The sequence below is a fragment of the Cryptotermes secundus genome, unplaced genomic scaffold (genome assembly GCF_002891405.2).
Source record: "Cryptotermes secundus unplaced genomic scaffold, Csec_1.0 scaffold572, whole genome shotgun sequence".
In the NCBI taxonomy this organism is placed as follows: Eukaryota; Metazoa; Arthropoda; class Insecta; order Blattodea; family Kalotermitidae; genus Cryptotermes; species Cryptotermes secundus.
In genome coordinates this window covers 1,089,401-1,102,535 of record NW_019725849.1, presented here as the reverse complement: position 1 = coordinate 1,102,535, position 13,135 = coordinate 1,089,401, and the positions used below count along the sequence as shown (strand labels likewise).

The 13,135-nt window shown below is 43.1% G+C and overlaps 1 protein-coding gene across 9 annotated transcripts in view; it reads left to right on the top strand.

The window, feature by feature from the left end:
• The window catches only part of LOC111863758, a 119,187-nt gene that overhangs the window by 27,638 nt on the left and 78,414 nt on the right, over positions 1 to 13,135 (top strand). The window contains exon 1 of one of the 9 annotated variants that reach the window (XM_023850392.1): positions 4,013 to 4,216. The exons of the other annotated variants lie outside the window; for them this stretch is intronic. The gene's annotated coding sequence lies outside the window, so the exon portion shown is untranslated. Of the gene's footprint in view, positions 1 to 4,012; positions 4,217 to 13,135 lie in introns of those variants that run through there. 9 annotated transcript variants of the gene reach the window in all.

The window sequence follows — 13,135 nt, the reverse complement described above, 5'->3', positions numbered from 1 at the left end:
AAGCAATGCGGTGCCTCACCCCGGCGTAACACGGACCACAGTAACAAGTTATCCGAGCCACATGTGAATAATGCATTGCCTCACACCTGCGTAACACGGACCTCAGTAACAAAGCTTCCGAGACATATGTAAGTATTGCACTCTTATCCAAATAACATGAAATTCAGTAACGAGTTACCTGAGTCACATGTAAGCACTGCAGTGCCTCACACCTGCGTAACACAGACCGCAGTAACAGGTTATCCGAGTCACATGTAAGCAATGCAGTGCCTCACACCTGCGTAACACGGACCGCAGTAACAAGTTATCCGAGTCACATGTAAACAATGCAATGATAATGATGACGACAGATCTACATCAATATCTTACGAGATATTTTATGCATAGGATATCAAATGATGTGATACAGCCACAAAGCAGCTGTAGACTAGGTTTAGTTCTGCTCTAGTGTCGTAGACTGTTGGGAGTTCGGCGCGTCATTCTAGGACGGCTATTGGTTTTAGGCGGTAACCGATTGTCATCAGTCCTTCCAGGCATGAGCAGTATCTCCTTATGATTTATATTTCATTCGGGAACTTTGTGAAGTCTTCACTACTCTTCTTTCCATGAAAGTGTGTACGAACTTCATGATAATCGCATCGGAGTTGAGGAAACTGGACAGTGTTTCACGTAACAGGTCGCAATAGTAAAAGAGATGCATGTTTTGTTAGTTAAGTTACAACTTTCTTCGTTAAATGCGTCACTTTTATAAAAAAAAATTAAGCATGTTTTGTGTCAACAACGCTCTTGTCCTCGTGTTTTCCCTTTCATTTTCATAACCTTGAAGCGAATCTCTCAGTTTCCAACTTGCTGACAAGTGCTGCCATCTGAAGGCAAAATTATCACGTTGGACTGGTTAATTTCTCCCTCTAGGGAGAGAAATGCGTACTAAAATGGGACATTACAGCGCATATCGAAGATGGATCGGGGCACGCCGTAGCATGGTTGGTTCAGGCACTATGCTATTAGGTGGGAGGTCGCGGGTTCGATTCTCGATGAGGGCATTGGATTTTTAAATTGACCTAATCCTTCTAGCTACTCTATATTCATGATATCACGACCCACAATGCTATCCTATATTCATTATATCATAACCCACGATGCTACTCTATATTCATGATATTACAACCCACGATGCTACTCTATATTCATGATATCATAACCCACAATGCTACCCTATATTCATGATATCACAACCCACGATGCTACTCTATATCCATGATATCACAACCTACGATGCTACCCTATATTCATGATATCATAACTCACGATGCTAGTCAATATCCATGATATAACCCACAATGCTACCCTATATTCATGATATCGTAACCCACGATGCTACCCTATATTCATGATATCATAACCCACGATGCTACCCTATATTCATGATATCATAACCCACGATACTAGTCAATATCCATGATATAACCCACGATGCTACTCTATATCCATTATATCATAACCCACGATGCTACCCTATATTCATGATATCATAACCCACGATACTAGTCAGTATCCATGATATAACCCACAATGCTACCCTATATTCATGATATCATAACCCACGATGCTACTCTATATTCATGATATCATAACCCACGATGCTACCCTATATTCATGATATCATAACTCACGATGCTACTCAGTATCCATGATATCATAACCCACGATGCTACTCTATATTCATAATATCATAACCCACATTGCTACTCTATATTCAAGATATCACAACCCACGATGCTACCCTATATTCATGATATCATAACTCACGATGCTAGTCAGTATCCATGATATCATAACCCACGATGCTACTCTATATTCATTATATCATAACCCACGATGCTACCCTATATTCATGATATCATAACCCACGATACTAGTCAGTATCCATGATATAACCCACAATGCTACCCTATATTCATGATATCATAACCCACGATGCTACTCTATATTCATGATATCATAACCCACGATGCTACCCTATATTCATGATATCATAACCCACGATACTAGTCAATATCCATGATATAACCCACAATGCTACCCTATATTCATGATATCATATCCCACGATGCTACTCAGTATCCATGATATCATAACCCACGATGCTACTCTATATTCATAATATCATAACCCACATTGCTACTCTATATTCAAGATATCACAACCCACGATGCTACCCCTTCGTTAAATGCGTCACTTTTATAATGTGATACAGTATCCATGATATCATAACCCACGATGCTACTCTATATTCATAATATCATAACCCACATTGCTACTCTATATTCAAGATATCACAACCCACGATGCTACCCTATATTCATGATATCATAACCCACAATGCTACCCTATATTCATGATATCATATCCCACAATGCTACCCTATATCCATGGTATCACAACCCACGATGCTAACTTTTCTCTACTTATCCCGAAAACGTAGGACTTGGATTAAAATGTGTTACGGGCGTAAAATGCGGGCTCCATTGTTTTCTCTACAACTTTTGTTCGAAACCTTTTTTAGCGCTGATAAATATTTAGCAGTCTGCACTGGAGATGCTCTCAGAGCGCCTTATTCTTGTCCGATTTTAATCAGAATACGACAGACGTTGACAAGACTATCCGATATAAAATTGAATGACAATCCATTCGATGGTTCTGTAGTTGTTGCATGGGTACCAACTGAGGACAAACAGCGTGATGCTAATGGGCGTATTGTTGCGACTTTTTGTTGCGAACGCGCTGAAAAAAAAATAAGACACGAAAATAACAAAGAGTATTCGACTTTGTAGTGGAACCGGAAGTCATGAACCCCATATAGAATAATGGATATTATTTTATGTCTGTACAAATGGTAACCTATCAATCCATTTTCTCCTGTGCCAGTTAACCACCCTTTTTGCTCTTTCTTTGAGATCAATAGACAACGGAGTATGTTAACGCAATGACCGTCCTACTCTTCTCATGTTAATTTAGAAGCAATATACTAAACTTTCTTTGAACCTTTAGCCCTTGATACTGTTTTTGAGTTTAATAGTTCATATCCAGCAGTCTCTGTAAAGAGAGAGCCTGTTTAATTTTTCAAACAAAACACAGTCATATTCCTACTCTTGTTTCTGGCCACATCACACCACCCTTGCTCCAAGAGTCTACGTATAGTGCCTTATGTAACAGAAGATATAAAGGAGACCGTGATAACAGATGGCGTTGCTAACGTTGATTCTTTGAAATTTTACGAAATGGATCTTCATATTTCTGTAGGTCGATAGCCGAATCATCTTTTCCGCAGTGGCAGTAGGCACGCGCATTTGTGCGTGGGCATTGCTAGTAGCAGTAGAAAGAAGTTTTGGACTTACAGACAGAATTGTTGGCCAGTGACCATTTGCTCAACTGTCAGCAGTGGCGAAGTCAACAGTTAGAAAATTTAAAGAGATTAGGCACGTGATTATGAAGACTTTGGAGAATCATTGCAATGAAAGGATAGCAAAATTACATAAAAAAGGTAGTAAATCTGTCAAAATCCTAGGTCTGAAACTTTTGCAAAAATTTCGTACAGTGGACATTGCAGTTACCCGATCAACAGTGCCTACCACAATTTCCATTAAAAAAATAGAAAATTCGAACTTTTCCGTAAGTTGGCCACCAGCTTAAGCTGATCGCATTCGAGTTGGACAGTTAAGTGGTCAGCATAATAGGTTTCACTGTAAATGGACTCAGGGTAAACCACCCTGCCACCTAGTGTCATATCCAGTATCCTCCTGCAGAACCCCGCTAGCAGAAGATACAAAGCAGATGACAGACCAGAGAAAATCTCAACGCGGACAGGAAGTTCCGTGCCTCCGGGTTACCTGTTTCCGTCCGAAGAAGCCCGAATCATGCCGATAACGACCGAGCGCCCGGGCTATAGTTCTGTGAGGTATGTGGCGTAGTGTTGTTGGCATCCATCGTCGTGTTGGGCCTTCAGGTATGTGCTCTGGGTTCGCAGCCCGGTTGTAGTATGTGTAAATCGTGATTGTGTTTTGCTGGCAAACTGATGAAGATGGTGCGGTGTTGAACTTGAGGTTACTTGCCTTAGTCTCCATGTTATTTTGCATCAGTGCGTCAAGTGGCTACTGTATTCAGTGCGAGAATATGCGAGCGGGAAATAGTATCTGTGCCCCAAGTTACCTTGTCGGTAAGTACCGCTGCACTACTTCATGCGCTCTGGAATTCGAGGCCTCGACAGATCATAACCCCATCTTAACCTGACGCCAAAAACCCTCACTCACGGATATAGTACTGTCGTGTCTGTAAGAGAAAATTCAGATATGCAATCGTAATGTTCAGTTGTTAGATCTAGAATATGATGGTCGAATGAGAAAAAAATCCTGATTCATATTTGGAAAACCCCCGGTTAAAATCTCGGGCAGGAGACCTATCCTGAGCGGAGTTTTTTTTTTCGTGGTTTTCACCAGTCACTGCAAGCAAATGCGGTTTTAGTACCTCAGATTATACCACAAAATCCTCCTCTCATATCCTTTTAAAACTCACAAATCGGCATACCGTTCGACTGTATTTATTTTGAGATCCTGGCAGCACCGTTAAGTACACCGTTAATTAATAATCAGATAGACGCAGATTGGAGGATAATATTTAAATCAGTGTGAGGGAGGTGCGTTGTGAATCTGTGAGCCGGGGGTGACTGGCGCAGAACAGGTCCAGTGGTGAGGCTGTGATTATAGCAGCGAAATATTGGTGTTCCATATGAATGTAGTTTCCACTGTGGAGTACTAGACTTTGACTCTGTGGTCGTACGCTCCGGCGTCCAGTTTAAATGACTTTTCCCGTGGTACTCATCTATTATACATTAACATTTTAGTTACATATATCCTATTGCTACCCTTACTGATTACTGCTCATTTGAAGTTATTTCTCCTTCAATCGTATGCTTTTTTTTCCCCCCTGGGGTGGGGTGAGACTGAATCCACTTTGTAAGTCGGCCACTGTTTGGCCTATTGTACTAGTCTCGGATGGTGATAAGTGTGGAGCAGTCGGTGGAATGAGAATTTGCAAGGGAAACCGAAGTACTCGAAAAAAAAAACTTCCCAATTGCCATTTTATCCGCCACAAATCCCACATGACCTGGGCTCGAACCTGGACCGCCACGGTGGGAAGCCTAACCGCCTGACTTATGAAACGGCCTCCTCTCCCATTTATATTAATTATGCAGATATTCCTGTTTTTGTCATTCCTCTATTCTTGCATCTTACTCTCTTCCTAAAACCCATTTCTGTATCGAAATTAATAAATATCTTGCCCCTTCAAATACTTTTCCTGGCCCTGGGGTCGACTCCGCCTCTTAGCAGAAACGAGAGCCTCGACGTCTCACAATCATATCGGCTTCCACGTTCTGTTGCAGGGGTAGCTGTTTACGTTTCTCGCTGAATATGTTCCTGTCAGTTGCCAAACTCCTGTTTTACGCCTTACTATTCCTCGTCTGGATTCTCCTGTACAATTCTGTACATTCCTCTTCCTTTCAGTTGCTATTTAAACCGTTGTACAGCATTGGCTAACTTCCGTAGTCGGAACCTAAAGTTCGCGTATTTCGTGCCCATTGCATTTCATACTTGTGTGTACAAGGACTGTCCTGTGCGGCGGGAGCACTGCTAGTTGCTCGTGACATGCCCTCAGCATGGCAGTGTCAGTTGATGAAACTGGGGCCCCAGTTGGCCTTCGCTTCACCACGCTGTGTGATGCTCTGCTGTTCGCAGGAATGTAACGTTATCGGGAGCAGAAACAAAACAGCGCCGTGTACAGACGCCGCGCCCGACATGCACAGTTTGTACCACAGAGCGCGCGCGCAATAGTGAGGTGCAGAGTTTGCAAACAACTGTACCCTTCACCTAGACCGGGGAACTGGTTTCATATTTCTCTCTTTTTCCAAAATGTCCAGACCGGCTCTTATCCAGTGGGCACTAGAAACCCTTCCCCAAGGGAGCTAAAGCGGATGGAACGTAAAGCTGATGATTCCCCTCCATTTACTGGGGAGTGAAGAATGGTGGCGCTATATATCCACTCTCCCATTCGTCTTCGTGGAGTGGTGCTTAATTTAAGCGCAGGCATAACTTTACTTTGGTCTTCATCTAGCAATCTTAGGGTTAGTTTATGTTTGCTTGTGACTAACAGCGCCGTCAGTGCCTCAGACATTCGGCGTTGGATGATAAGGGAATTTAGTGAGTAATGATTTGGAAAGGCCAAGAAGGAAGCGGTCGTTGCCTAGTTTAAGGTACTAATCATGGCATTTTCCTGTAGGAAGTAAAAAGAGCAGTGAAGAGCCTCGGTATGGATAGCCATAGTGTAGGCCGAGGTTTGAAGCCAAGGCCTGCCGAATACGAATCACGAGTGCTCGACCGAGTTGTTCGGAGTTCAGGTTGCTTTATCAGAAATCCAGATTGACGGGCGTCTAGCATGGGTGCAGTAAACTGGTTATGATTCAACATATTCGTTGCAAAACTTACGCGCAGGTGTGAGAATACTATTAAAATTGATATTATGAGTATAGGTTCGAGAGTTAAGTGTCGCAGGACACTGTCTGATATAATTATGTTGATGGAAGTTCCTAATTCCAAAAATATACCAGGATGTTGAACATTTTAATAACTGTGGAGAAGAATTATATGGGCCGGGCTTTTGTGTGGGGTAGGAGAGAGGAGAGATTAGAAATACACGCAAAATTTTGGTGGGGAAACCTCTCGAAAGTACCTAGAGGAGATTAGAGGATGACATGAAGATGAATCTAAAAAAAATATGTTCGGATGGGAGGTGGATTTGGCTGGCTCAGAATCGTATCCTTTTGCGGGCTTTAATATTAGCGGAGTTGAGCCTTTGGGTTCTCCTACCCGAGAGTTTATTAATAAGATGGGCCTTAGGAAAATAAGTCTTGACGATGAGTTAGATAGAACTGGCCCAGGATCGTGTCTAAGCGTATCAGCGATGTTGGACTTTCGGGTTCTGCTGCCAGGGAGTTAGATTCATGTTGTGTGGGTTCCTCGTGGACTACCCCACAGCGGATTGACGAGAGGGCCTCCGAGTTGAGAGCACGGGTATATATTGACTGGCTAATTCGTCTTTGTCAGCCTGCAAGGGGGTAGCTCTCCAGGTTTGAGATGGGTCTCGGTCTAACAATCCTTCACTGTAAAAAGGAAATTATTAATAATAAGAAACAACACGTTACGAAAGGTCGCTCAGGGCCTAAGACTTTGACGGATTCTTTTGAAAGACTGAACGAAAATAAAGGAACATGACGTAGCTCATAAAATGTTAGGAACCGCTGTAAGGAAACAGAAGGACGAGAATTATGGAAGTAGGAGTAAGATATTTTTTGGAGTACAGGGGATCAGATGAGGCAAGGGAAGTACTACATGAAAAGCGAATAATCGCTTATGGTCAGGTGTCTTCATTCTCAGTGGCAACATATCCACACTCAGGATTTGTGAGTTTTTGGACTTTGTCCATCGTCTGTTATTCTGGAAACTAGAAAACAGGAAGTTACGGAAACTGGCTCTATTTCCGCCCTCCGGTGAGGGGTGGAAGGCACCTACTTAGTTGGGTTCCTTAGAAGGAGTTAACCTCAATCATTGGACAATCCCTGTTAGATTCACTACAGCTCACCTGAGGAAGTAAAGAGATCCAGTTTCCGAAACGTTGCTTCCTGGTTTCTAGAATACCGGACGATGGACAAAGTTCAGAAGCCCAGTAGTTGCGAGTCGTCAGAAGCCTTTAGAGTCAACATGTCCGCAGTTAAGAGGTTAGTTATCTTGACGGCATTTCATGTGCAGTGTTAACAGGATGTTGGTCAGGGCTCATGACCCGATATGCTTGGGATCCTACCCAGCTGGATAAAGCTCGTCTGTATTTCTGGCGCTAGTCCACACGCCGTGGCATGGCATCCATGGGAAACACTTCATCATTTGCCCACGGACATAGCCTGCCAGCCCTACAACTGTTACCTGAAGTGGGCTGCGTCGCCCATGACCGCAATAAAAATTTAGCACAGATCTCATTTGAAGCATTTACAATAAAATCATTGTAATTATCGTTTAATGAAATGACCTTCTGTGTACACATATTGCTAGTGAGTGACGGTAGACGGGTTTTGGATTGATAACTGGATTTCCTGGGTACTTTTACGGAACTCGTGACTACATTCCATAGACTAGTGCTCTCAGTCACGTTCCTTGGTAACGGCTTCCAACGACGAACGTTCCTCTGGTTCCGGGCTGTGTGTTTGTGTGGGGTGCCCTTTCTGACGAGAGGATGGGTATGTCGTTTGGAATTGCTGCTGGTCCTCGCCAGCGAAGTCATTCTCAGGTCCGAGTGCCGCGGGGCTCATAACCACATTTTACTCTCTCAGATTCGAGACTTCCCCAACAGGGAGGGTCAGATCCCCGTATTTATATCCCCCAGGAACAGGGTGGCCCAGTTACACGGGTTATAGAGGTGTAGGAGGTGTAGGCATAGATGTGTACTCGTACATTCATACGCCCCTGGATTGTAATTATCCGCTGCATTTGAGCCTTCTCTTCTCGTTTTCCTCATAATCTCTGTGAAAACAAGAGGTACCTCTCCAGGAGCCATCACAGCAAAGCTGATTTGCGCTGCGTCCCATACGAATAAATTGATATTTGTTTCCGGTTAACTCCAGCGTGTGCGCCGCGAAGACAGTGACGCAGCGGATGCGAGGCCCGTTGTTCCTCTAACAATGGCCGACGTTACGTGCGAGTCCGGGGAGTGGAGGAGGGGGGATGTATGCTTTTTCCTAACGGGTCCTTGGAAACAAAAGGGTTAATTGCAGGTTTATGTTTACAGAGAGCTAAGATATGCTGTGTCAGTTTGATAAAACTGTCTCGTTGGATTCAAACTTTCTCGCCATGCTATACCAACGTCGGTACTGAAAGTTGGCAGAATTGGGTCAGTCATACCAACGTAAGGAACTGAACCATGAAAAAGATAAGATTTCACGCCTAACGTCATTGTAAGCCCAGTTATATGATACAGAAATACAAAATCGGCACTCACAACATAAGAATTAAAAATATAATGAATTAATTTATGTTTCTGTCTGAAATTAATGGCTGAATGCAATCAGTAAAGCATTCTGAAAATAATGTTTCAACCTAAAAATGAATATCCCAAAGCACCTTTGTGAGTAACACGAGCGTAATTCGCTAAATACAAAGGGGCCCAAAAACCGTATAAAACAAACTCCGTGGCCTGTAGTCCGCAAGCGAACTATACCGACCAAGCGACCGCCTCTTGTCGGCGAAGTTAGTGCCAAATTTTGCGGATAAAGGCTGTCGCGTGGTCAGCGCAACGGATCCCCACGGCCGTTAATCTCGGTTTTCTAGATAGGAGCCACTATTTCCTTAAAATAGCTCCTCAGTTATCCTCACGAGGCTGAGTGGACCCCGTTCCAGACCCACAATTTCTCAGAAAATCTGGGAATCGAGCTCGGGACCTCTGGATCTGTAGCCAGGAATTGTGACCACCAGACCACAGAGGTAATCCTCAAAAACCGTATACTGCTTTAATAGTAGTTATATACGGACATTTATAAAGCTGAACTAAAATGTAATGTACGGTATGTAGTGTGATATTCTCTCAAAAGATGGCGCTAGTTGCGTGAATGCCAGAGCCACCTTATCGAATGGCAGGATGGTCAAATAAAATGGCGACGGAACGGTGTGTACAAATTCTTTTTGGTCTGTTTGTATGTACCGCAGCGAAAATATTTCGAACTGAATTTATGGATAGAAATGAAAAACATGTTATACCCAATACACTTTTCCGTCAGAATTGTTTGGATTCGTGTACACTTGCAAATTTAACACGTACAGGTCAGGCGGACGTAACTATGAAACGATAGCTAAAGCTGTCCCTATACCTCTTTAAGCACCACGTCATTAAGGCGCGTGTATGAGTGTAGGCATAGCTCGGCTAATTCTTAACCTCGGTCGCTAGGTTGATGGGAGTGACCAGCTTGAGGTTCCAGTTGCTTTAACCCCGGGGAAAGAGCCCTCGGTACCAATTCGATAGGTAGCTAGGTGGGCCTCAGAACCGGTCTAGATATTGTGGAGGAGAGAAAATCTCTTGCCCCTACCGGGAATCGAACAGTGTCTCATCGACCTTCCAGGCCATGGCGTAGTTGGGATACTGACCTTCCGTACTTAGCGGGACACAACCAGTATATGAAGAGACGTTCTTTAGACGAAAGAAGCGAGCACATTAATGTTTGACTCATTTGTGGTGTACCTAGTCCAAAGCCTCGTCAATCACAGTGTACAAAATGGAGGTGAGTCACGTCGTAGTTTTCGTCAGTCCCTACGAGAACATTGGTGTGCTGTAGAATAGGGCACAGGAGCCATCTCCTTCGACATCTTCGCTGATAACAGTATAACCCATAGTAGTTGATACTGCGTCGTTAAAGTACTGCATAATCCACCGTTAAGCCTATATCTTAAAGCTCTCTGTGGCGTAAATGGCGTATCCCTCCCTTACATGAAATCAGGAGAATTGCTGTTAGAGGATTTGCTGAGACTAGAGGTGCTTGGTTCGAATTTCGACCGCGACTCCAGGTATCGTGACTCAGATTTATCGTGCTTTACCTCGGTCCCAGACAAATGGCGGATAATACCTCGAGTAGGCTACGACCACTTCCTTCCAAGGTATTTAAAATGTTTACTCTCCTATCAAGCTTCCATTTTCCTGTATAGTATCCTAAAAGTTTTTCGTGAATATTATTGCTGTAAGGAACTATTATTGATTCGTAAGAGAAGTTTCACAAGTCACCCACTGTTGGAATACCAGAGGCCACGAAATGTAGATAACAAAATAATTTACATTGCATGCACTCTTAACGACCTAACTGAACTGTTATCAGTTAATATTAGTGCGAATGTCGGCCATTTTCGTGTTTGTGCTCGATGTTTGTCCTAGTTTCAGAAAAGTTACGTGTGGCGTTACGTAACCAGGAAGCCTTTTGCTATGTCATCTGGAGAAAGTTGGATTCGCTTACGGGATGTTCTTGCGTGAGGTGTGCCCATGGCAGCCCTACTATTCTGGCATAATTGTTTCTCGATCAGTTTCCTGGAACCCGCAACTCACTATCAGTTCCTCTTCCGCGCTGCTGATCACTTAAACATCAACTTAACATCGCCAAGTCATTCTGCATAATACGTAAAGTAAGCCCTCGCTAATCCTGAGTAACCGGAGGTAGAGGTCGTCCAGATCAGTGAAGCAAAAGGTAGCCCTAAAAGACAACAAAACTGAGAATAAAAATACATGGAAAGTTTAGTGATATAAATGGAGCTGATGGAAATACGTGTAAATAACAAAATATCAGTGTATAGCCTTTATTTAAAAACTATTAAAGCAATACATTTATTCCTCGATAGAAGACTCAGAAGTTGTACTTTGTTTTTGAACGTAATAATACAGGTCTGAAGAAACTGTCAAGTTTTGTCTGAACAGACAGGTGACTCTTCTGCCTTCCTAAATGCCTTGCGTATTTTAAAATATGTACTCAACTGTGAACAGCATTTGTCACATTTCGATCCCGATTAATTGTAACCGGATTAGCGATGGTTTACTGTAATACCGAGTGGGCTCCCATCACGGTAATGCTGTTGGCTTATTCAGAAAGTGCTCGGTTTGAATCTCTGCCTGGGCAGTGATTATCATCATTGAGATATTTCTTAGTTTTACTCATTCCCTCCAGACAAATTCTAGGCCACCAACATTTTATTTCAAATCTTTTCCAGTGCTGCATATTCTAATTCAGGGGTAAAGTAAAAAAGTAAAGGTATCCTTGTAACAGGCCGTGGATGCCTATAGGGTTGTGGGATGTTGAGGTTCCCACATTTTGTAGACAATCAGCTCATAAATGGCGGTAAGGTTGTCAGCCTTACGCACTGGCCCCCCTTTACCCCCAAGAATATTCATAGTACTCATTTCTGTTAGAGGCAGAGTCGACCCAAAGGCCATAGTGTGGTTGGAAGGATGAGGTGAATTGAAAAAAATCCAATGACCTCATCGGGATTCGATACCGCGACCTTCCGGCATGTAGCATAGTGCCTCAACCAATTACGCTACCGCATAGCGACTCCGAAATACCATGTACAGGGCTTAGCAAGCTACAAGTGACCCCCGTTCGAGGCTCCAGATGAAGACTCAGCCATTGTAAAGCGATCGGTCTGTCTCCTTTCGACGTCCACACTTTGTGCAGAGGCCCACCTTGCGGGAAACACGCTCCAGGCCCTCCACTTTCACTCTCGTTTGTTATCCGCGGACATCCTGCTTGCAGTTCAGTGTTTCTTGTGCGCTACTGTGCTCAGATCTGTGGGTTACGCCTGTGTTCCGTCTTATTTGTGGCTCCTGTGTTGTATATTGGCATTTGTGTTTATTTGTGGGGAATATTCTTATTTATAGACGTGCTGTGTAGATAATTTTATGAGATTTCTTTCCCCCCCCAAGTTTGAAGTGCAATTATTACTTTTATAGTCATCTGTGAGCCGATTGTCTAGATGATGTGGGAACCTCGACGTCTCACAACCGTATGGGATTCCACGGCCTGTTACAGGGATAGCTATTGCTTCGTTCACAGTGTGATAAATGCCTGTGTTCGTTTTTATGGGCAGCTGTGTTGAATTTTACAAGAAACGGTTGTGTTGGGTACAGTCTAGGCAATGATTATTTTTACAACATTCAGTTGTACACTGAAATGTTTGCACATCCACTGTTATACTTTGAGGGCTGTGAAGCTCCATCCATTCGGCTGATATTAGATGCTTTAACTGTTTTAAAACTTCATCAAATTACGTGGCGAATGGTTTATTTATTGGTCAAGATATGCTTATTCCTGCGTGGACGTATTATTGTCGAGACATATGATATCTGTATAAGTATTTTGAAAAACAATTTCAAAATGTTATGCTAGAGATTTTAGCTGAACTCGCTTCTTCTAATTGCATATCACAGTTCGTGGAACCTACACATGACTTGCATTAATAAACCTCCACAAATAGTTTAAAGTAAGAAAGAAAGAAACAAAACTTAC